This window comes from Lycorma delicatula, chromosome 10 (genome assembly GCF_047948215.1).
Source record: "Lycorma delicatula isolate Av1 chromosome 10, ASM4794821v1, whole genome shotgun sequence".
In the NCBI taxonomy this organism is placed as follows: Eukaryota; Metazoa; Arthropoda; class Insecta; order Hemiptera; family Fulgoridae; genus Lycorma; species Lycorma delicatula.
The window spans coordinates 108699832-108725412 of NC_134464.1; the positions used below are offsets into that span (position 1 = coordinate 108699832).

Below are 25581 nucleotides of genomic sequence, written 5' to 3' on the forward strand. Positions count from 1 at the left end.
CTTCAGAGGATGATATGAATGAGTGTAAATGAAGTGTAGTCTTATGCAGTCTCAGTTCGACCATTTCTGAGATGTGTGGTTAATTGAAATCCAACCGCCAAAGAACACCGGTATCTACGATCTAGTATTCAAATCAGTATAAAAGTAACTGTCTTTACTAGGATTTGAACGCTGGAACTCTCGACTTCCAAATCAGCCGATTTGGGAAGACGCGTTCACCACTAGACCAAAACCGGTGGGTTTTTCTGAAATCCCTAGGACACCCCTAATCCGTACATTCTCCATTTTAGCTAGGAGGATTTTGTGATTAACGGTATCAAATGCGTTCTGTATATCTAAAAGCAAAACTGAGAATTTTTTTTCATATTTATGCTGTTGTATATGTCTTTAAATACGATATATGTTATACGAGTATGTCACTTAGTACCATTTCAGCACTTATTCATGAATATTTTCAGCACTTATTTCTAAATCATTTCAGCACGCATTCATAAAGAATTTATGAATGCATGTAGACGAAATTGTTCTATAGAGAAAATTAATTAAAGATATCGGTCGATAATTTTCCACCTATCTTGAATCGCCTTTTTTAAAAACCGGGATCGACCTTTTGAGTACTTGCGGGAAAATACCGATAGAAATGTTTTATTAATGATAAAAAAATAATAATATTTTTATTAAATACATTAAATAAAAAAACTTACTACGAAATAATTCAAAATTGAGGCAGCTATTGGAATTTATTTTGAGCAAATATTCTTGTACAAATTGAACGGGATGCAGATAAATCTTGTTTCTTTTGTTTTATTTTTAATCAGTATTATTTAAAAATTTTAACCTAAATAACATTATTTCCGTAAAAAAAAATTTTTTAATTATATTTTAAATAATTTGGTAGGAAGATTTTTCAAACAGTCCAGCAGTTTATTAAAAATAGTAATAGAATCATAATGAAACCCTTTCTTATAAGTCTAAATATTGTATTGAGTTACATGAAAACAGTTCCGATGTCTGATTTGGTAAAGATGATTTACTTTTTTAATTTTTTTAGAATAAGTATCTTTTTTTTTGGTAAAGAATGCACATTCATAAATATAAAAATCTGATGAGGACACCACATGACTTCCTTGTACGCCTATTAAATTACATATACAGATTTTTTTCTGCACTTCATTTAAACTTACATCATTTGAGAGTCTGATACGATCCTCCAATTCTTTAATAAAGTGGCGTTACACGATTGCTAAAATATTAGTTTTTATTAACATAAAATATTTATGCAATTATTAATTTAACAATCTTATCTGAAATATTAGGATAAAGTAAATGCCCCTTTATTACTCTTTAAATAAATATAAGTCTTATATCGATATAATGAATGTTTTTTTTAAATTACTATAATGTAATCATCAACAAAATGAAAACATAAACGAATAATCAGATGTTTCACCAAATCTAATGTTGACACCATATGACTTACTTATACGCCTATCAAATTGCAATTACACATTTTTTTAAAATGAAAAATGCATAAAATTTTATTTTATTAGTAATATTTTATCAATTTTTTTTATTATCGAATTATTATTTATCGTAAAAATTTTTTTTACAATCGGAGGTTAATAATTATTAATAAATCAATATATTTAAATTAAAAAAAAAATGGAGAAGAAGTCCGATTCGAACCAATGTGCCTTCCCCTTATAAGATCCAAATATTTCATTAATTAAAATTTCATTTTGCTATAACTTTGAAACCAATGAAAATAAGTCCCACTTATGATATATCGTTGAAAAGCTCTCAATGAGGGCTTGTTACTGCAGTTAAGAAAAAGTCCAAAATTCAAATTTGTTTGGATTTTCGGCTTTTTTGGACACTTTTGATTCAGTCGATTGCAATCAAAAGTGTAGGTGCACAACTAGATGTTACAACAGTCTAAATCCAACATTTCAAAATCGTACGGCTAATCGCACTTTTTGAGTTATGCGAGATACATACGTACGTACAGACGTTACGCCGAAACTAGTCAAAATGGATTCAGGGTTGGTCAAAATGGATATTTCCGTTGAAATATGAAAACCGAAATTTTTCGCGATCACAATATTTTCTTTACTTCGTACAAGGAAGTAAAAATATGAAACTAATTTCTCCTTAATGGATGCTTCAAGATGATTATAAAATAGAGTTACACTTTTCTTTTATTTAATTTGTCCTGGTTTTAATAAATTAACAGATCAAGCTGTGCTATCAGTTTCAATAAATGGTCACTGAAACTGAAAATAATAATCTACTTTTATGCCATGTAGACAGAATTAATTACCGTTTTTATTTTGGTTTTTTTCTATTAGATGGAATAACAATTTAATAAATTATTCCCATATTTTTTGGTTGTTCATTCAATTATAATCCATAAATATCAAACTATACCGCAGAGGTTAACTACGGTTTGTGATCGATGCCAAAAATTAATTTTTTAATTTAAAGAAATTTCTCACGGTATTAGGTTATTATTACAGTACAACACAATTTAGTTTATTTTTATTATTTAATTGATTTAACGTAAAACATCTTCAGCTATTTTGGATGGAACGCAATTTTTTGCAGACCGTCGGTTACTTAAGTAAATGCAGCTAAAGAATCTCCTTACTTGCTTTCTACTTCGAAATGTACAACAACTCAAGGTCATCCACAAATATTATTTCCTGTTTCATATCACACACATTTGAATTTGAAGGTCTGCTTCATTATTCTCATAAATTCTCTCCATCTAACAGTAATATATTTAACAGAGATTTTTAATATTTTACACGGGACTAAAGCGAAAAACCAAAAATCTGTATAGCTTAGGATAACGACCTAAATTTAAGTTGATAATAAATATTTTAATACTACTCATTTCGCTCGTAAACAGTACTTACATTTCACATATTAAAATCGTTTTAGTTATTTCCTTAGTAATTTACATAAAAATAAAGAGCTACACTAAACGGTTACCAAAACATAAGAATAGCTCACAAATAAATGAAAATCTACAAATAGGAGCGGATTTCGACTGTTAAATCATCCTAAAAGTAAATTAAAATAATTATAAATACAAAATACACAAACTAATAAGAACACATGAATAATATGAAAAAAGTAAGACAAAGAGTTGTATAACTTTCCGGCAAAAATAATTAACTCTGAAATGTTGCCCTTAACAGACTGTACTTAGAAGTAAAGGTTATAAATATTCCGGTAATGAATTGGGTAAACAAAAAATTATTCTCCTCTTTGAGTAAAATTTTTAAATAGGTGATCGGTAATGTCCGTATCTGTCCACCTCCTTGAACAATTGTAACTAAAATAAATTATATCCGCCGAACTCCGTAGCGTAGTGGTAGCATCTCAGCTTTTCATCCGGAGGTCCTGAGGTTCAAATCCCGGTCAGGTATGGCATTTTTCGTACTCTAAAAATTTCGATTCTCATAGGGCAAAATGATCAAAGCGTCGATGCCCGTCATCTCAAAAAATAAAGATGACTCATATCCAAAAGAAATCGTTCAAACTGAATAAAAATCAGTTATCCAATCTTAAGATATCAAGCAAGAAAATAAAACCGACGAAAAACAAAATAGATTTATTTTCTTCCATCCTAGAATGAAATCCCCCAAATACACAACCGAAATGGTGTATATTAATGTAACGGAAAATCGTCTAATTAATATAAGAATGTGACTTTGAGAAACGACAAACAAGAGAATTTGGTTTTTGCTTTCAACCCTTTTATAGAAGTTTTTATAAGACTAAACGTCATCAGAAAGTATCTTAACTACCTAAGAGAGTTCGCACGTGTTTGCACGAATGGGCGATAACGATGAGGCACGGGGACTCTCGCACCCCCGAGCGAAAAGACCGAGTCCCGGCGGGGATGCCCAATTCGGGGTGTCCTCGTTAGAGACATTGGCATAAAGACCGAGTCCCGGCTCCCGGAGTGGGGACCCAGGGATGGCATAGCCGGGCCTGGTGGATCCTACTCTGGGAGTTTGAGGCGGGCGCAAAGTGAGATCCGACCGGTGGGCCAAGACGTGGAGGTCCGTTAGAGTAAAGGACACTTCCCTGGGCTGTGTAATACTTAACTGCAGGATCCGGCCCGGGGGAGAAGAAGAAAAAGAGAGAAAAAACTACCTAAGAGAAATTAAATTATGTAAAAAAATTTACTTATTCTTTAAGTAAAATTCTGACCCATAAAATGCATTTCTAGCACCTTCCTTGACCGATTATGACTAAAATTAAATGGCATCAACACAGAAATATTGTGCCAAATTTCATCCAGATCTCTAATTGCCAAATAGTTAAATCAATAAGGAACCACCAAATAAAAAACAATTCAATATAAATACGTACGTATGGACAACGTATAAATACGTTCGTATTTATTGAATATACATTAATCTAGATGTCTCAATGCTAAAACGTTTTTTGTTAAAAGGGATCATAAAAGATCAAGAAGTGCACAAACTCAGATTTTTCTTTATATAATAGTGTATAATGATACAATATATAATACAGACGGGAAATTACAATACAAAAAAAGAATTACAACACACGAATTACAATACAAAAAAAAATATTGATGGATAACTCCAGTCTCCGTAGCAGTATTAAAAATACGATACAAGATTCATCTATTTTAAAACGACTGTAATAGAGCGTAAGCTTGTTGTTATTTAGAGGATAAGTAAATAACCCACCGGGTTGGTCTAGTGGTTAATGCGTCTTCCCAAATCAGCTGATTTGGAAATCGAGAGTTGCAGCGTTCAAGTCCTAGTAAAGCCAGTTATTTTTAACACGGATTTGAATACTAGATCGTGGATACCGGTGTTCTTTTGTGGTTGGGTTTTCAATTAACCACACATCTCAGGAATGGTTGAACTGAGAATGTACAAGACTACACTTCATTTACACTCATATATCATCCTCATTCATCCTCTGAAGAATTATCTAAACGGTAGTTACCGGAGGCTAAACAGGAAAAAGAAAGAAAGAAAGAAAGAAGAGGATAAGTAAATAAATAAAACGATAAGTATATATATAAACATATTTATATATACACACAGTAGAGTTGTAGAAAGTCAAAAAAACAACGCTGGTCATTAATATAACCTATATCCTTTTAAATTTCTCTTCCCTATACTGACTAGTACGATTTGTTTGTTGTAAATGATGATAAAATAAGGTTATAAGTAAATGTTTTCCGATTCCCTTAGCTTTTATTACTATGATGTTTTCCTAGTATAGTTACTTCTTGAGACATTCTTCACTAATGCTACTTTATATAAGAAAAACAGAGACGGGATGTAGCAGAGTGAAATAGCTGTAGACCAGCCTTTGTTAACCATGAGGTCGTGACCATCACGAGGGTCGCTGTGATATGAAAGGGATGTCGCAAAATTATCCCACAACTTTAAATGTAAACAAAAATGAAATCATTTTATGAGAAAGAGATAATTTATTATAAACATTTTATTTAAATTTTATAAATACACATATAAAGAAAGTAAATTAATGTGATGGTTGCAGTTTACCAGTATACTCATATTTATAAATTCATATTTACTGAATGTATAAAATATTTCATACAAGAAAAAGAAAAAAGTTATTTTTTTTCTTTCACAAATTTTACATCCGTTTTTGTATGAGCTCCACTTATAAAATTTTAATAAATTTACCTAATTTACATTATAAAAATGAACAAATTATTTTTAACCTATAAAAAAACATTAGCCATTCCTAAGATAGATTTTACTAGAAAAAAAAATGACTGACAGTGGGGAAAACCGTTATTCCAAAAAAGGCTTTAACTGGTTGAGGATAATGAGAAAATATTAATTAAGAATTAAAGGATATATTTTTAAAAAATTTCTTTGCGTTTTGCACGGTTGTAAATTCAAATTAAAATGCAATCAAAAAGATGATTTTCAATTATTTCATTTAACTAAATTATCAGTTAAAAGATGAAATTGATTCTTGAATTTTCACAAATATTTAAAAGCCGTTTTTGAAGTTAAAAATTCAACAATTAAAATGCAACACGACTATATAAACGTCAATATCAATCGAATTGTTGAAAGATGTATTTTATAACTTATTGATTAAATAAATAATTAATTAATTTAATTAACCAACTTAATTCAATAAATTGTTTTATACATCATTTACTTATTTAAAGTACATCGATTCAGTTACTTTGATATCGTTATTTTTATATTAACATTTTTGAGGAAAATACTAGCCGTTAATTAACGTAATTTTAATTAAAAATATATATAATTTAATAGATTATTTTGAAGACGTTAATTTATTTAGTATAATAGTATTGTGTGTGTGTATATATATATATCATATACTAATATGATTAAATATTAATATGCATATTCTAGTAAGGGTGCCTAAAAGCTTATACGTTAATATCTGTCGGCTTATTGCCCTCAGCTGAAATACTAATTGTATTACCTAATTATTTCGTTGACAATTGAATTCTTTTAATAATTTTTTCTCTAATTATTTTGGTTATTAAATAGAGAGAGAGAGATAAAGATTAGTCTTTCTTATTATTAAAAAGAAAATAATTAAAAAAGTAATTTTTTCAATATTTCTATTTATAGTCGCATCAACACAAAGTCATTAGCGACTCGTCAATACATGTGTGAATATATCGGTAAAAGTGTGGTCCTGAATAGATTAAGGCCGACCACTCCTGAGACGTGTGATTTCTTGAAACCCAACCGTCAAAGAACACACCGGTATCCACGATATGGTATTCAAATTCGAATAAAAAGAATTACTTTTATTAGAATTTGACCCTTGAACTCTCTACTTCGAAATTAATACGACGAGTTTTACACTAGACTAGCGTTTCTCAAACTGGGGTTCGCGAAATTAGCCTATAATTTTATACATAAACTATAATAAAATCATTTTATAGTGAAAAAGATCATTTATTATAAACATTTTACTTATATTTTATAACAACACATGTAAAAAATAATTAATTAATGAGATGATCGCATTTGTTTTTCGTTTAAATGTTTGTTTATCCATACGTTAGAAACTCAGAAAAGCAAATTGTTTTCAACTGATAAAAGACGATTTTTATGTTTAGTTTTTAGCGCAATCATAGACAAAAAACCCTTTTCACATAGGTAAGACGTGGCGAAAGAGATTAATATTTTCAATTCTTCTACGATTAAATTTCCTTATTCAATTCGACGAGCAAGCCAAAACTTATCTAAATCTTCAGATGTGAATAGTTACAATTTATCGGTAAACATTTCTATGTCGTAAATTTCAACTGGTATCTTAGCAACTGTAACAAAATTTTCACTAAATGAATTCAGTACACATCTCTTCGAGAAATCATTTTTATCTCCGGGAAATACTCCGCCAACTGAATTTTTAGCTCACGAAAATCCCCAAATATGGTAAATAATAGTGACGTCTTCATTCAAATGTTTCTCAATATAATCGGAAGTAAGTGGAAACAGATCAAAATTTCTGTTTTGAAGGAGAATAAACCAGATATCAAGTTTCTTAATGAAAGCGTGAAATTTGTCTGTCATTAATAAAATGTTTTTATCACGTCCGTGTAAATTCAAATTCAAATTGTTTAAATGCGAAAATACATCGGCTAAATAAAAGCCAACAGAAATATATACTCATTATTTTGTAAAAATATTGAGAGTGGCGTTTGTTTATTCTGAAAAAATATTATAAATTCATTTCGCAATTTCTAAAAACGGATTAACACTTTCCTTCGCGATAACCATCTGACTTTTGTATGGAAAAGAAATTTTTTTTCTTTTCGCCTATTTCATGGCATACTTTTAACTAGGTTTCATTAAGTTGGGGTTGAGGGGTCGCGAAATATTCATTATACATTTTTCTACTTTTTGGGGATCGTGGAGCTGAATAGGTTGGTGAACTAGAGCGATTCTCACCATGAAAAGGTTGAGAATCGCTGGTGTAGACTATACTGTTGACCCACCGGGTTAGCCTAGTGGTGAACGCGTCTTCCCAAATCAGCTGATTTGGAAGTCGAGAGTTCCAGCGTTCAAGTCCTAGTAAAGCCAGCTATTTTTACACGGACTTGAATACTAGATCGTGGATACCGGTGTTCTTTGGTGGTTGGGTTTCAATTAACCACACGTCTCAGGTATGGTCGAACTGAGAATGTACAAGACTACAATTCATTCACATTCATACATATCATCCTCATTCATCCTCTGAAGTATTATCTAAACGGTAGTTACTGGAGGCTAAACAGGAAAAAGAAAAGACTATACTGTTGACCAGCTTTTTTCTTTCAACTGGTACACTTCTCAACTCAGACTCTTAATTTTAAATTTTCATTAATACAGATATAACTTTTATTGTAGTCTTTTTTGTTGTATTTATTATTATTTTATTATAAATTTACGAGGATGTCTTTATCAACGGTCAAAATATGAATCTAATTATAGATTTTCATTTTTTTTAACGTTCTTGAATTTTTATTTACTATTTACGAGTAGTTTAGATAATTTTGTTAACGGTTTAAAAATAATAATAGCTTTCATTACAACTGGGTTCGAAAGTTTTCGTTTTATTACTTTTCCGTCTAGTGCTATAGCAGCACTATAGCTTTAGAAGGGAATATATTGTAATCGGTCCAATTTGGGTATATCCGATTTTCAGCGGATCTTGACGTTTTGACACCTAAGGAACCCCCCCCAAAAAAAAAAACGGAAGGAAATTTTCCAGATGTTAATGTTCGTACATACGTGTGTGTGTGTGTGTGTTCGGTGTATTGGCCTCTAAATCACCTTATATTTCCAGAACTACTCGATCAATTTTGACCAAACTTCTATATATGAGAAGATTACTTCTATATATGGGGTATTAATATATATTAGTATGTCATTAAATTTTCAACTTAAAACGTCACGGGGGTGAAGCTGTAGAGCAACGTCACTTTCAGTATCTCGAGATTTCGCGTAATTAAGGTCTTATTTTTCTTAGACATATTTGTTAACAATTAAAAAAATAATAATAATAGTTGCAAAAATAAAACGTTTTGCAAAATCGCACCCCCACCCCAAAAAAATGCTCTAAATTAACTAGCTGGTATACTGCATCAATAGGATTCTTTCACAAGGAGTGCTACTGTAGCAGTGACGTACAGCTGCCTTAGGTCGACTTGTAACGTCACAGGTGAGCGGTAGAATTAAATAAATGAATCATTTTAAATGTAAAAAAGTATTTAAAATGCCCGCTAGTACCGCCACACACACACGTGAATGAAATAGGGTATGCGTGCGCGCGCTTTAATTAGAATCGTTCAATTAAATAAACAAAAAATATTATATTTAAATTAAACGATAAATATTTTAATTTAAGTTGTATGTGTACGTGTGTGTAAGCCGTGCATCAGAAAACAACTCGCGTGACCAAAAAGTCCTGCAGCTGTGTTATCAGCATTTTTTGTATAATTTTTAAACTATAAATTTATAAATAACGTGTCATTCATCATTAAATATGTTTGGAATAGGAGTCCATCAAGAAGCAAACGTAACCGGTTCGTAAAATGTTTAAACTTGTATCTGTACCGTGTTTCTCTTTACCAACGATGATACAGTCTGTAACATTACAGCTAAATTATAAATAATGATGAACAATCGTGTATCGTATAATATACTTGTATGATCTATAAAAAAACTGATACACGAAAGAATGTAAGTCTGCTTTAATTTCTGTTTAGTAAAATTATTAAAAATATAATTTATAATTTTTTTTTTTAAAACAGGTATAATTAATCAATTAACTTATTTATTACTCTTTTTATTTATCAAATGATATATACATATATATAAAAAAGTAAGAAATTTGCCGTCAACGTACAACATGCAATGACTAATACAATTTTAACGGATAAATAATTATTTCTTTACCGTTCAACAACATGGAAGAGTTTTTTACTTGTTCGCTGACACAAACCATCAGAGAGGTTACACCGCCATACCTAGTCTCATGCATTCTAGTCAGCTAGCTTGCATTCCTAGCAACGAAGGCGTTAAGAATGACAGACGCTGACAACACTGCAAAAGTAGATGACCTATTGTATTCCAAACTATACGTATATACTCTTATTAGATTAGAGTTATAATAGAGAATATTGACGAGATATTTAATACAGAATATATATATTACAGTATACCCTAAATCCCAACTAACTCCTAATAAAAATATTATATTCACAGATTTTTAAGTATTAAATAAAGTTGTTAACTATTTAACTCTGTACATAAAAACTATGCAGTAATAAACTTCTGCGGAGACACTAATATCCTCTTTAAGGAGAAACAGTGTTATTCAAGTAATTTATACCAGAAACATAGTTCGAGTTATACATCATTTTAATCGACTTTACAAAATAAATATATCGGTGGAAAATTGACATTTTTGTTCCTGTACGAAATAATGGTCTTTCAAAGTTTAGTTTGTAATAAAACTTCAATATATCCCTTCTTATCAATATAAACCTGTTTTAACAGATTTATATTGCTGTTTTAATAGGTTGACTTCTACATCCAAAAAAATAATTCTCCAGCAATAAAGTTACAAAAATTTTGTTCCCCAATTATTTTTTCTTTTCAATTTATATATTCTCTATAAAAAGTTTCATTCATCTTAACTTCTGTTTAATTATAATAAACAAAGTGAAACATAAATTTGGCCAGTGAAACATAAAATTTCAGTCGGTGAATGAAACACAAATTGGTGTCTAAAAAAAAAATAAATTCAGCGAATGAGAATAAATAAGGGTCTTATAATACACTGTTTTATTTACAAGAATAAAATAAATAAAAACCCCTATTTCAGTCATCTGAAATAATATGAAATTCAAGAATGTAAATTTGTGAGTTTCATTTCACTCATGGTAAAGATGAACATGCAATTTTTTTTTACTTTAATCAACATTTTGTTTTATCTATAAATTTGTATTAACATAATGCATAAGGAATTTTCAGATGGAAAAAAGGAAAAATAAAATATCTCTAATCAAACACTTTTTACGCTTAACTCAAAAACGATTAGCCCTAAGATGTCGAAATTTTGGATTTAGAACTGTTGTAACATCTAGTTGTGCACTTCCACTTTTGATTGCAATCGACTGCACCAAAAGGATCCAAAAAAGCCTAAAATCCAATTTTTTTTGGATTTTGGACTATTTCTTAATTGCGGTAATAAGCCTTCATTGAGAACGTTTTAACAATATTCATAAGCGGTACTTATTTTCATCGGTTCCAGAGTTATTGCCACATGAAATTTTAATTAATGCAATATTTGGATCTTACAAGGGGAAGGCACATCGGTTCGAATCCGTTTTCATATACATATATTTTATTAACTTTTTTTTTTTAATATAATTATATTGATAATTTATACTTTTTTACAGATAGTTTTTACAACCTCCGATTGTAAAAAAAAGAAAAATTACAATAAATAATAATTCAATAATAACAATAAAAAAATATCAGTAAATATTAATGAAATAAAATTTAACGTGCTTTTAAAAATGTGTATATGTTATTTAATACGCGTACAAGGAAGTCATGTGGTGTTCCCATCAGATTTTTTAAATATTCAAAAGAATTTATGTATACTACTTAGAAAATTTTTTTATCTATTATTATTTCAATCTAGTAACGATTAAGAAAATAAAAATAATCTAGAGACATATACGTAGCACATCTCCTACACTGGTCTTGAACTTGAACGGCTATTAAATAACAAAATTATTCTACAATCTAATGGTATTTTGTAAAAATCCGCCGTTATTTTATAACAATAATAATATATTATTTATAAGTTTTGGGAAATAATTTAGTAACGCAAAAATGAAACGCAATAAAGACCTTTAGTAGTCGGAAATAATTTTAATACCGAGACATCAAAACGGGTCTCATAGCCCAGGTGCACATATAACTTAAAATCCAAAGAACCTGGTTGACTTAGAGATTCGATAAAAAATTAAAAAATGCGAATTAATAATTATAACCTTTTTTTCTTAACCTTAACAATTTTTTTTTCTTTTTTTTTTTTTTTTTTTTACTTCAGAACAAAAATTTACAATCGTTTTTTCCTGACGAAACTATACGTAAATAATATGTTAAAATATTACATGGGAAATGGCCATCCAGTGATGACCACCCCCACGAAAACAAACAGTAAATGACTATAATAACAGTAAACGTAATACACTCATTAAGTCATAAGCACTATAATCATTGGGTTCTATAACTTGTCCAATCTATGAACCACATATGTACAACACATTCAGTTCAGACGCGATGTTTTTTTATCAAATGAAGACGCTCGTGCACATATGAAAACAGGTAGATAAACGGACGAATGAAAAATTAAACACAGACAGAGAGTAAAACAAACAGTAATAGCATTAAAACAACAACTGAAAATAGGTAGCAACAATGGAAATAGAAACAGGTAAATGCACAACATAAAAAAAGTAACGAAAAGCAAGAAAACAGTATCTTCGACGACCATCACTAAGGTCCACCTGGAACCTTAGTGACGGAACCGTTTTCAGTCGCCTAATGTCATCACCGTCGTAGATCAGATTCAAAGGAAGGGAATTTACATGTCTATTTAATAAAACCAAAATACATATTTTGAACTGAAACGAACCTCATTATACATCCTCAAGATACGTGATCCCTAGGTATTCACGTATTTCAGAATTCCTGACAAACGAAGACGGTTAGGTCATTTTCCGTAATATCTTGTTTTTTGTGACCTTGGGATAAAAAAATTTGATAATTTATAACGGGTGTCCAAAAAGTGACGTAACCTTATGGAAGAATGTTTCCTTCTTTTGTCGCAGGTTTAATTGAAGAAAAATGGGTTACACAATGCAGCATAATTCATTGTCCCCCAATACATTAGATGTAGTTATGCCTAAACGGAAAATGCCTTCACAGAAAAATATGGTGTGGATGCACCAAACAAGTCCTCCATCAAGTGGCTGTACGTGTTTCAAGGGAGAGGGAATGTGACAGATGTAGCTAACACAGGTCGATCGAAAGGACTACCACCAGAAAAGTTGATCGACGTGTAAGCTGCATATTCTGTTAGTCCCAAAATGCGACGCCTATCTACCCGGTCTGGTCTCTCCGTCGGTAGTACCCACACGGCATCGCGCAACTGTTTAAAGATGCATACGTACAGAATTCGTACTGTTCACGAGTTGTTATATGCATTCACTGAAAAACGTGTAGCTTTCTGTCAGCGGTTCATGTCATCTGTAACGCCAGATGAGGAAGAACTCGATGATCGGTTTCAGTCTGACGAGGCACGGTTCCATTTTGATAGATACGTCAATGCGCAGAATTCACGCATTTGGTATACGGAAAATCCACATCAGGCGCACTGACAAAAAGTGGGTATTTGGTGTGCTGTGTCAAGTAGGTGAATTTTCATGACATTCTTTCATGGCACAGCGAAGAGTGAGCGCTACATACCGATGTTGAAATAATTTATAAACACTATACCTGCTAACCGGCTAGAGTACACGTGGTTTCATCAGGGCGAAACCACGTGTTGTTGGATCACTGTTTTCATGAACGATTATTTCGAAAGGGTTGTGGGTCCCTTGGTCTCCTGACTTATCTCCTCCTGATTTTTTCCTGTGGGGGATACCTTAAGCGTGCTGCTTACAAAGACATCCTCACACCGTTTCAGAACTGCAGAGCGAAATTGAACGATGTGTAGCTGAAATTTCTCAACAAACATTACAATATGTGTTAAAGAGCATGCAGCGTCGTATTCAATAATATGAATCGCGTAATGGATGCCACTTTCAACAACTATTGTAACTACTCGTTTTCCCATAAGGTTGTATTACTTTTTGAACACTCTGTAAAACAGATAAATCGATTATGGGAGTTTACTTCATTTTCATTGGCATTTATTTTTTAATTTTATTTATCGGTTATTCCATCAATTTTTTATTTACTAACAAAAAATTTGATTACATTTTAAAATACAATAAAATTTATTTCTATTTATTTTTCTGTTTGGACAAAAAATTTGAAATAAAATATGTTAAAAAAGAGAATAATTACGCAGTTAAATTCCCTACTCTACCTGTAAAATACGTAAATTATACAATTTTTAGAAATTTATTTAAAATTTTAATTGTATCTTAAGAAAGAACTTTCAAATAATCTGTTTCAGATTTGTGTATTCTTATTCTGAATACAATATACAGAGATAAATATAACGAAGATTACAAGAGATTTATATGTGATCTTCTTGATTTACATCGTTTTTTTATGCTACACAATATTACATTTTGCAATGCCGATGTTTCAGAGAAAATTACCGTAACAAAGACTTTAGCAGTAACAATTTTTTCATTTTATTAAAAAAAAAAAAAAAAAAAATAGTCACGCGAATATTTGTAGCATTATATCTTTACTGTTAAGTTTCAAACTTAATACTGGTTTAATAACAACGGTAAAAAATAAAGAATAATTTTTTTTCCATACCTCATGCAAACTTGTTCACGAGGTATGGAATTTTGTAGCGTATGAAAAATTTGTATGTAAAGAAAGGAAAAATAAAAGGAATCAGAATTAATGGAAAATCCATACATTGTATCCGCTTTGCAGTTGATACTGTATTACTGGCGGAATCAGTAAGGGAAATGGAGGTTATGTTAGAAACACTATCGTAAGTACTAACAAAACTTAAACTAAAAATTAATAAGGAGAAGACAAAGATTATAATTATAGGAAAACCAAAGAAAGGTACAAAGGTTGATATTAAATTAGACAGTGCTATTGTAGAGAAGGTTGACAGTTGTCCTTATTTGGGAAGAACCGTCACTAGCGACAATAAATTTGTCACAGAAGTAAAAACAAGAATAACGCTGGCAAAACGAGCTTTCCAGAATAAAAAGAATTTACTGACATAATCATATGAGTGTGCGAATAAGAAAACAGTTCGCTAAAATTTATGTCTGGAGTGTTCTAACTTATGGATATGAAACATGGACACTTGGGCAAGCAGAAAGAAGAAGACTTGAAGCAATGGAAATGTGGATTTGGAGGAGAATAACAAAAACAAACTGGATGGACAGGAAAAGAAATGATCAAGTGTTTGCAGAAGTGAGTGAGAGGAGGTCCTTGCTAAATGTTAAGAAGAAGAGCGAAATTGATAGGACATGTACTACGACATGACCAGTTCTTGACGAATATATTTTTGAGGGTAAGGTTTTGGGTAAAAACCCTAGAGGTAGACCGAGAGTTAAAGAAGAGATGGGCCTTGGTTCGTATAATAATTTGAAGCGGAGATGAGAGGACGTGGCTAAATCGACAAAGCATAGCCTTTAGGGAATGATAATGATGATGAAAAATCTAACGCCTGACCGGATCCTCCGGATTGAAAGGCCAAGACGCTACCACTCCGCCATGGAGATCTTATTACCTAATACCTTCTATGTTAATCTACATACATTTTAACGCACAAAAAAATTCTAAAAATATCTCCTGTAAATCCATATTTACTCAATTTTTTCTTTTTAAAATAAAAATTTTTTAAAAATTGATCGTTTTTGGAGCAAAGTTTTTTTTTCAGTTACCTGTCATTTGTGTTTAAAAAAATCTAAATTGGTCAGGAATTTTAATTTTAAAAAAAACTGATATGTTGGTTTTGATAAGCTGAGTAAGAAAATATTGAGCAATAACAAATAATTATCAATACAAGATGGAATTTGAAAGAACTTTTTTTTAAAAATAACTGCTACTTTAATTAATGAAGAGAGAAAAATACTATAAAAACCACGTTATAAGATGGTCTTTATACCAGCTATTGTTTTCTATTGTAAGACAAGACGCCGGCTGATTATTTTCTTGCGAAAGTTTATTAACATGACCCGCTTCTGTGCGAAATATTTAATAGCATTTTTAATTACATACTTCTCTTCAGTAAGAAACAACCGATCCTCATCGCCTCAACCTAACAGTACTATCAAATTCTTTATATTTAATAAATAAGTATTTGACTAAGATATATACATGTAGGTACGAGGTGTGTTCAAAAAATACGGTGAATGAATTTTTATAGCGGCAACTGCCGACGCTACATCCATATGCTGTAATTTGTCCAATAACGTGATCGACTGAGACAGGCAGGGACAAGTTGTAACACGTTCGAGCTTGCCAGTCAGCCGCTAGAGTGAGGTTGTGTTTATCGTTTGTGTCGCGCAACATAGATTTTGAACAACGCATTAACATTAAATTTTGTTTTAAGTTGCAAAAGAGTACCAAAGAAGCTCACGAAATGTTAGAATCGATTTAAAAACGGAAATGAGTCTGTTGAAGACGAGCAGCGTGCGGGACGTCCAGTAACCTCAAAAACAGTTGAAAATGTGCAAAAAGTGGAAACAGTGGTTCGTTCAAACAGGCGAATGACTATTCGAGAGCTAATCGGAAGACCTTAACATCTCGTACGGATCCTTCAAAGCATTTTAACTAATGAATTGCAAATGAGACGGAGTGAGTGCAAAATTTGTTCCCAGACGTTTGAGTGATGAACAGAAGGAAAATCGTGCGTCAATTTGCACGGAGTTGAAGGGTCGTCTTCATGCAGATCCGGACTTCATGGCCAAAATTGTAACTGGAGATGACATTTGGATCTATGACTATGACCCTGAGACCAAAATGCAGAGTTCCCGATGAAAAACCGGTTCATCTCCTCGCCCTAAAAAGGCACGTCAGTCAAAATCCAACATCAAGGTCATGCTCGTTGTTTTTTTCGATAGTGAGGGCATAGTGCGATCAGAGTTTGTTTCAAGGAAAACAACTGTAAACTCTGAATTTTATAAGGGTGTACTGCAACGTTTGCGAAACGAAGTACGAAGAAAGCGACCAGAAAATGGACCGATGGCTTCCTTCTTCACCACGACAACGCGCCGTGTCACACCTCGCTTCTCATTCGCGAGATTTTGACCGAAAAAAAAGCGTTCCTGTCTGTCCACATCCACCATACTCGCCGGATTTAGCACCATGCGACTTTTGGCTCTTCCCAAAAATTAAAACTGTGCTTAAAGGAAAACGTTTTGACACCGTTGCTGACATTGAGAGAGCCACGACCGAGCAGCTGAAAACCCTTACGAAAGACGCCTTCCAGAAATGCCTCCAGTCATGGAGTCAACGATGGGATAAGTGCATTGCTAGCCAAGGACAGTACTTTGAAGGAGATTAAATCGAATTCTATGTAACCTTATTACTTTTTTAATAAAAAATTATTCACCGTATTTTTTTATCACACCTCGTATGTAGTAGTGGAGGTTTGCCGATTGAAGAAAAAACTTTAAATGATTGAATTAATGAACTGTGAACAACGGTTTAACTAAATGATTCGAATCAATCGAATGAATAATATTACATAATAATAGAACTAAATTTACATTAAATAAAGTAATCTATCTATATTTCATTTCAAAAAATCTCTAAATATATATATATTTGTATTAGTGAAGATTTTCCTGTTGAAGCACAAACTTTAATGAATTGAAATAATGAACTTTGAATTGCGAATGTCTATCAATGTGTGAGCTGGCTTTGAACTGAATGATTATGAATATCTAAAAACCATTTTTTAGATTTTTTGCAATTCCAAGTTTCAAGGGTTAAAATGGGTTTTTTTTTGTTGAAAACCTGTTGTTTTTTTCAATTTCTCGATAAAAATTGAAGAAACCAACCTGATTTTTGGTAAATGTAATGTTCATGTCGATAAACCAATTTCTAGATTTTTGAAATTTGACCATGAAAGGCGATAAAGAAAGGTAAAAAAGATTTTGAACGGTGATTGTAAATTTTCCCTATCTCGACTATAGTTAACGAGATATTCAGTAGATCTGCGCTTGCAAATACTCTTCAAATAAATATTTAAAAACCGTTTTCGGGTATTTCCAATTCTAATTTTATAAGGTATACGGCACTGTGGCTCAGCTAACACAGTCACTGCCACCGACATTTTATGTGTGACTGGCTGCACCTGCCTTCGTTACTTGATTAAAAAACATAAAATAAAAGAAATTGACCGCTGCAGGAATGCAAGTAACCATATAGCACGAGCGAAGCTGCGACGGGTAGCTAGTATTATTATAATAGTAAAATATATAAAACAAGAAAAATATAAAATAATTATTTAAATTTTAATTGAAATTGGATGTATTATATACTGAACAAGTTAAACGAGTATACATAAAATTCAGATTTAAAAAAAAAACAAACTATTAATACTATTTAAACTCTCAACAAAATAATATTGGTTTTATAGAAAAAAAAATCTTTAATAGAGATTACAAATTAACATTTGTCTTTTAAGTTTTGTTCTGTTCTGTTTTTAATAATAAAAGTTGATTTTTTTTTTTGTTTTTCATAGACTTTATTAAATGAATTTTCTCTGAATTAAATTCTCTACAAATTTTGATAATAAAATTTAAAATTGATTACTCATTTAACAAAGTTATTATACTTAAAAAAAAAACGAGTTTTATGTCCCCGAATTTTCCGTTTTACCTTGACATTATGAAAACTATTGCATGTACAGTTCTATATACATTCGATTTTTCAGGTCAAAAAACATAAGAAATTATCAAGTGTACCCTCTTATATAACGCTTTAAAACATTTCAGTATGACTTCATTTCACCGGAGAAACTGCAATCTGGGCCAAATTTTTCGCTAGTCGTAATTCGATAATAAATCTTTTTGGGACATATGTTTGTATGAACGTTTCTCCTTATTTCAAGCTCTACAATCAATTCTCAAATTATTTCCCTTTCCTCCTTAATCACCCTGGTAAATATCAATTACGTAACCATTATTAACTTTATTTCATCTTCGTAAGGACTAAAAGGAAAACTGTAATACTGCTATTTTTTCCCCTCCGGGACCACCGTCAAGGATGAAATGAATGATTTTTAGCGCGTGTGAAAATGTCATGCCTGACCTGGATTCGAACTCGGGACCTCCGAATGAAAGGCCGAGACGCTAACACTCGCGCCACAGAGGCCGACGAAAGTAATAAACTTTTTTTTCCTGTTTAGACTCCGGGAATCACCGTCAAGTAGTATTTCAATGGATGAATGAAGATGATACGTATGAATTTAAATGAAGTGCAGTCTAGTACAGTCTCAGGTCGACCGTTTCTGAGATTTGTGGTTAATTGAAGTCCAACCACCAAAGAAAATCAGCATCCACGATCTAGTATTTAAAGTCCGTATAAAAGTAGCTGCCTTTACTAGGATTTGAACGTTGGAACTCTCAACTTCGAAATCAGCTGATTTGCGAAGACGCGTTTCACCACTACACCAATCCGGTGGGTGAATACTGCTAATCGTCTATTAGGTAATTTCATACTCTCTTTTTCTGTTTAGCCTCCGGAACCACCGTAGTATTACTTCAAAGGATGATGAGTATGAATGATGATTACAACGAAGTATAGTCTTGTACAGTCTCAGGTCGACCGTCCCTGAGATGTGAGGTAACCTTACCCCATGTACTGGCTACATTACTATCAGAAAAGACAATTCTGATTAGTTATACACGTACTTAAGTGTTTCACATCCGGTACAATCATAAAAAAGTTGAGAAAGATGTCGTGAAACAAATTACTTTGTTTTCAACTGATTAAAGGAGTATTTCTGTGAAGGAAAATATCTATTATTAGAAAAGACTAAAATAATTTCAAATTTAAAGCCGATCTCCGTGGAGAAATGGTAGCGACTCGGCCTTTCATCCGGAGGTTTCGGGTTCGAATCCCAGTCAAGCATTTTTTGATACTGACTAATTCAATATTCCAGGTACTAACTATATGATGATATCAAGACAAAAAATAAAATAATCATAATTTTAAGTATGTAATTCACACAATTACAACGACGATTTAATTTAGCCTCATGTAATTAAAGAAAAAATATAACTTTTAACCAGATAGCTGGGTATAAATTAGATAAATCCGGCCCACAAAATAAAAATATTTTGAACTTTACCACGTTATATGAAAAATTGGTAAAATGTCATGATGTACTTAACACGAAGATTAACAGGATTTTAATCAGATTGATTTTCACTTTTCATACATTATCAGAAGTTTCCAAATAATAGATAAAAATATAATTTATTTTTTTTCTGAATTCTGATATACGTAGGTCATCAACTAAAAATTCAACTAATTTTTATCGTTTCAGAAGTCATAACCGTGTAAGAACATAATTATACGCCTGATTTTGTCCTCTCAAATTGATATTCTTTTGACCAAATTGGGTACTTTTACGTTTCTCCCCCTCCCCCCTAAAATGCAAGTTTTTCGCTTGGAAATAACGCAAAACAGTAGGAAATATTGATATTAACAATAACCAGGTTGGAGAAATAACCCGATATAACCATTTATATTACCATTTTTATAACTATTTATATTTATTTATTATATATATAATCTAACCAAACTTAGCCTACGCTCGCTAACCTTGACTAATTAATAGTAATGTTTTGAGTATTTATATAATAAATTCAATAATTAGAAAAAAAAGTCGAGGTTAGCGAGAGAAGCGAGCAAAAGTTCGTTGCCCACCGGGCTGGTCTAGTAGTTAACTCGACATCTCAAATCAGCTGATTTCGAAGTCGAGAGTTCTAAGCTTCAAATCCTAGTAAATACAGTTATTTTTATACGGATTTGAATACTAAATCGTGGATACCGGTGTTCTTTGGTGGTCGGGTTCCAATTAACCACACATCTCAGGAAGGGTCGACCTGAGACTGTACAAGACTATACTTCATTCACATTTATCCTCCGAAGTAATAACTTGCGGTGTTTCCGGCGGCTAAACAGAAAAAAGAGAGCTGAAGTTTGGTTAGATTATATTTATAATTAATATCTATAATTATAAGCAATCAATAATGCTTACATTTTTAATATGTAAAAATTTGATAATATGGAGAATGTAAAAAATGACCGGTATAAAACAACAGCATATTCGTGTGTTATCGGGTTATTTCTTCAACCTGGTTATTTTTAATATCAGTATTTCCTGCTATTTTGAGTATTTCTAGGTGAAAAACTTGAAAACCTTTGGGGTAATGTTAATATGAATATTTCCTGCTATTTTTAGTTATTTTCAAGTGAAAAAGTTGCAGGGGAGAAACGAAAAAGTACCCCAAATAGTACTAAAAAAAGCTACAGGATAACTGAAGCGATCAAATTTATTTAAAAAATTAAACCGCTTTATTTTCCCCATCAAGAAGAAAGAACAATATTACGGCTGAATATCTAATAAAATATATGTAACAACAGTTTTATCATTAATTAAAAAGAGATAATAATACATTATTTACCGCAGAAAGGAATAACCTAATTTATTGTTCTTCTAACTTATATATTCCTTAATAAATTTAAGGATTTAAAGCGTTTAAGATAGATTCAGATTTACTTTCTTCATAAATAACGATATTCACCAATACAACCGATGTAAAATAAACCGGGTGAAGATGTCACTTGATACTGAATTTTAATGAGGTTGGTTAGTTTATATACAATAACATAATCGGCTCAGCGAAGAAACAAGACTGCTTCATTCCCAATCCATTTGTTTCCCATAGGGCATAGGGTATTTGATATTATTGAAAATAAATATTCTCTACACTTTTTCGAATCATATCTTTTTTTATCGTATCTTGAATTAGTATATTATTTTTAGAGTACAAGCTTTGAATTTAAAAAAATCTTGCCATTATACTGCTGTTTTATAAGTGTAATGAAATAACATGTACAATAATATGATAATACATTTTAATGTAAAAATGCAATTTTTAGGCCGTGTATCCTGTGAAATATTTATATCAAATTAATGAGTTATTTAACAAGTTATAAGACAGTCTCGGCCTTTCATCCGGAGGTCCCGGGTTCAAATCCCGGCCAGACATGGCATTTTCACACGCTACAAAAATTATCATTCATCTCATCCTCTGAATCTAACGGTGGGCCGGTGGTTAAAAAAAAAATAGTTAAAAGATATTTACTTTACTACCACCACATCTTACGTGAGTTTATATTTTTTTCACTTATTTAAAAAATATTAAGTATTAAGAAAATGAACAAAAATTTTAACTTAATACTTATAAGAAAAATGAATTGTTTAGAAATTATACCGATTATTCTGGTGGGAAAAAATGTTTATGTCCTACAAAATTTGCAAAAATAAATCATGCTACCTGTGATCCGCGAGTTGGAAGCGGTGGGGATAATGACGTCACAAAAATGTATATTGTACTTAGAATATAAACTTTAATTATAGTGCTATTAAAATATCAACAATGTAACATAAAATGAAGTGAAACAATCGATCGAGAAATGCCCAAGCTAGAGATTATTGGTATAAACAATAGACCAGCTTATAATCTAGCACAGTTTGTTTTATTTTTTTAATTTTATTTATATCCGAATTAAATGAAAACAGAAGAAAACGATAAAATTGTAATATTATTCGAAAGAAGAATGGAAGAGGGAATATAAAAAGATTTCTCAACTCTACAATTATGATAATTCGAAGTATCATCCAGCACTGGAATAAGCTTTAATAGTACTCAGAGCCACTCGTAATTCCATTTAACGTTTACTACTTAAAATAAGTAAGAACTATCTTAGGGATGGATACTCAAATAAATGATTCTGAAGTGGTTCACTAGGTAGCATATTATCTGGTTAGGTAATATTCATTCTAATTTTCTTATTGGTTTTATGAAGTGTAATTTAAAATATATATTAAGGAAAATTATCCTTACTCGTATAACTAGCATCTTCTGTTATTACTAGTTTGTAGGAAAATTCACGTTTCGTTTTTTTATTTTTTTAATGACAATTTTCAAGGATTATCATTTCTATTCCAATATAATTACGAAAATAAAATATTTTTCTGTGTACAAAATAAAATGTAGCTAAATGAAATTTGATAATTTTGAACGAAATAGAGACATGGCCAAAACACCAGTAAAATCGGTTCGTAATAAACACAAGAACTGTCAAAATAAAGAATCAACTATTTTTCGGGCTAAATGTTCATAGTTAAAGGTTTTATTTTCAATTTAAAGCCACTTAATTTTATTAAAAAAAACAAATGAAAAAAATTAATTATTGACTTTTTTTGACATTAAAAAGTTTATATTAATTCAATACTAATAAAAATCTGTTCGAATTCCATACTTAACAGTCTCTCCAAGACTTATCATGTATAAATATGAAACATACCTTATCTATTTACTGGAATTCGGGTTTTTCTTGGTAAGCTATTAAGTAGTAATAAGTGGTTAAAAATAATACTGTGATATAACATTAAAATACAATTTTAAATAAAATGAAAACTTACATCAACAAATGAAGTTAATATCCAAAAAAAATAACACAATTAGTAATTAAAAACAAACTAAAGGTATTTTTCAAAAAAAAAATAGAATAAAATAAATTCATCACAACACACAAATAAAATAACATACACTATATATCACAAGCAAAACACATTATGTATATAAAAACATGATAGTACAACAAGCAACATTCGCGCACAAACCGTCTAGACACGAGGAGATTAAACACGACCAGTAGAATAGTAATATAACCAACCTACCGACACAAACACGTGAGATGAACTGGCTCGGCAAGACAGAAAAGCTAGCCCAAGAGCAAGCATGGGCTGCATCATAACACAACACAAATATACAACACCTGTTTGTTACTTTCCCGCCTCGTACAATAATAGTTATAAAATCCTCCACTTTGACCTTCAAGCGCCACTAGTCAACTATTTAAAAAAAATAAACTGCGTCTTCGTTGCAAAGATACTGCGTGTGTGAGCGAGAAGGGGATAAACAAGGTCACAGAGTATACTGTTTATTGCATGTATCCTTTTTTAATTATTAAATGTGCGAAATATATAATTTATCGTCGGTTAAATTAAATAACACCTAATATAATAAATAAAATTACGGTTTATTTTATTATTATAAATTACGTTAAGTAACTACATAACACCTTGCGAAATAACCGGTTCCTGAATCGGTGATTTATAAAACAATTGGTCCCATATTGGACTCACGCGTAGTTAATAATCATTAATTAGTAATTAATACATGAAAAAAGAAATGTTATTAGGTGGTTTAATTCATTACATAACATTTAAATCTTCCCGATGTACTCAATATTACATGTAAATGTTAACTGTGGCTGGTGAATTCCCCAAAATTAATGGGAATACCTAGTTGTTGCCTACTTTCTGTAAAGAGACCTTCGATCAGAACATCAAAAATAATATTTCCTACGAAAATTTGTTTTCAATTTGTATTTGTTTTAATTCTTTTTTTCGATTCGTTTACTAAAATCTCCAATAAAATCATAAAACATATTTTTTTCCATCAGTACGTCATGGAGATTCCCTCTTTTCAAACTTCAAAATATCACTTTCCGGTGAAGAATATTCATTATAGAAAAATAAAAAAATTCTTTAGAAATATTTACAAGCATATAGATGTAATAAGCAGAACTCTGTAATTACGCTATCACATTAGAAATAATAAACATACATTTTAAATTATAGTTAATATGTAAATATTTGAAATAAATAACAATAAATTCAAGTCCCTTATTCACTCTTAAACAGCGATGAAAGCATAATTAATAACGTGTAAAGTTTGAAGATAATGATTGGAATGGAAATAGTACAGTTAATTTAGATTTTAAAATATATTCAAATTATTATACTAATAAACGATAGTTCAATTACACAGACTGTAATAGCAAATAGATCATTTTGTATTGTAGACTGTGATGGCAAACATATCTCTTTATAACTTTTTTTTTTAATTTGAATTTCGATAAAAACAAACTGTCGAAAAATAAGATCTTTGAAAAATCGCTAAACGTAAAAAATAAGCAGTAATTAATGGAAAAAATTATTTTATACGAGTATATATATCTGCCCATAAGGTAGAATTTTCTAAACACAACTTATTTAACCCACCGGGTTAGTCTAGTGGTGAACGCGTCTTCCCAAATCAGCTGATTTGGAAGTCGAGAGTTCCAGCGTTCAAGTCCTAGTAAAACCAGTTATTTTTACACGGATTTGAATACTAGATTGTGGATACTGGTGTTCTTTGGTGGTTGGGTTTCAATTAACCACACATCTCAGGAATGGTCGAACTGAGAATGTACAAGACTACACTTCATTTACACTCATACATTGGAGGTGGTGTTGGACAGGCGGCTTACCTTCGGCGAACATGTAAATTATGCGACCCGGAGGGCTAAGGCCGCCAGAGCCTCGCTATACCCAGTGCTGAACAGTGCCAGCCCGTACCCACTGGCAACTAAGCTCCTCATTTTTCGGCTGTACGTACTGCCGATTCTAACATATGCTTACCCGGCATGGGGGGCAGTGTTGAGCTCCTTGCTTCAAAAGAAGATCGAGGCCGTCCAAAACATC

At 31.3% G+C, this 25581-nt stretch overlaps 1 long non-coding RNA gene across 1 annotated transcript in view; it reads right to left on the reverse strand.

Moving 5' to 3' along the window:
- LOC142331077 (uncharacterized) overlaps positions 1–23716 on the reverse strand; it is a 190893-nt gene extending 167177 nt beyond the window's left edge. Inside the window, exon 1 of the long non-coding RNA XR_012757882.1 lies at positions 23473–23716. This is a non-coding gene — a long non-coding RNA (uncharacterized LOC142331077). The remainder of the gene's footprint in view (positions 1–23472) is intronic.
- Between the last annotated feature and the right edge of the window lie 1865 nt (positions 23717–25581).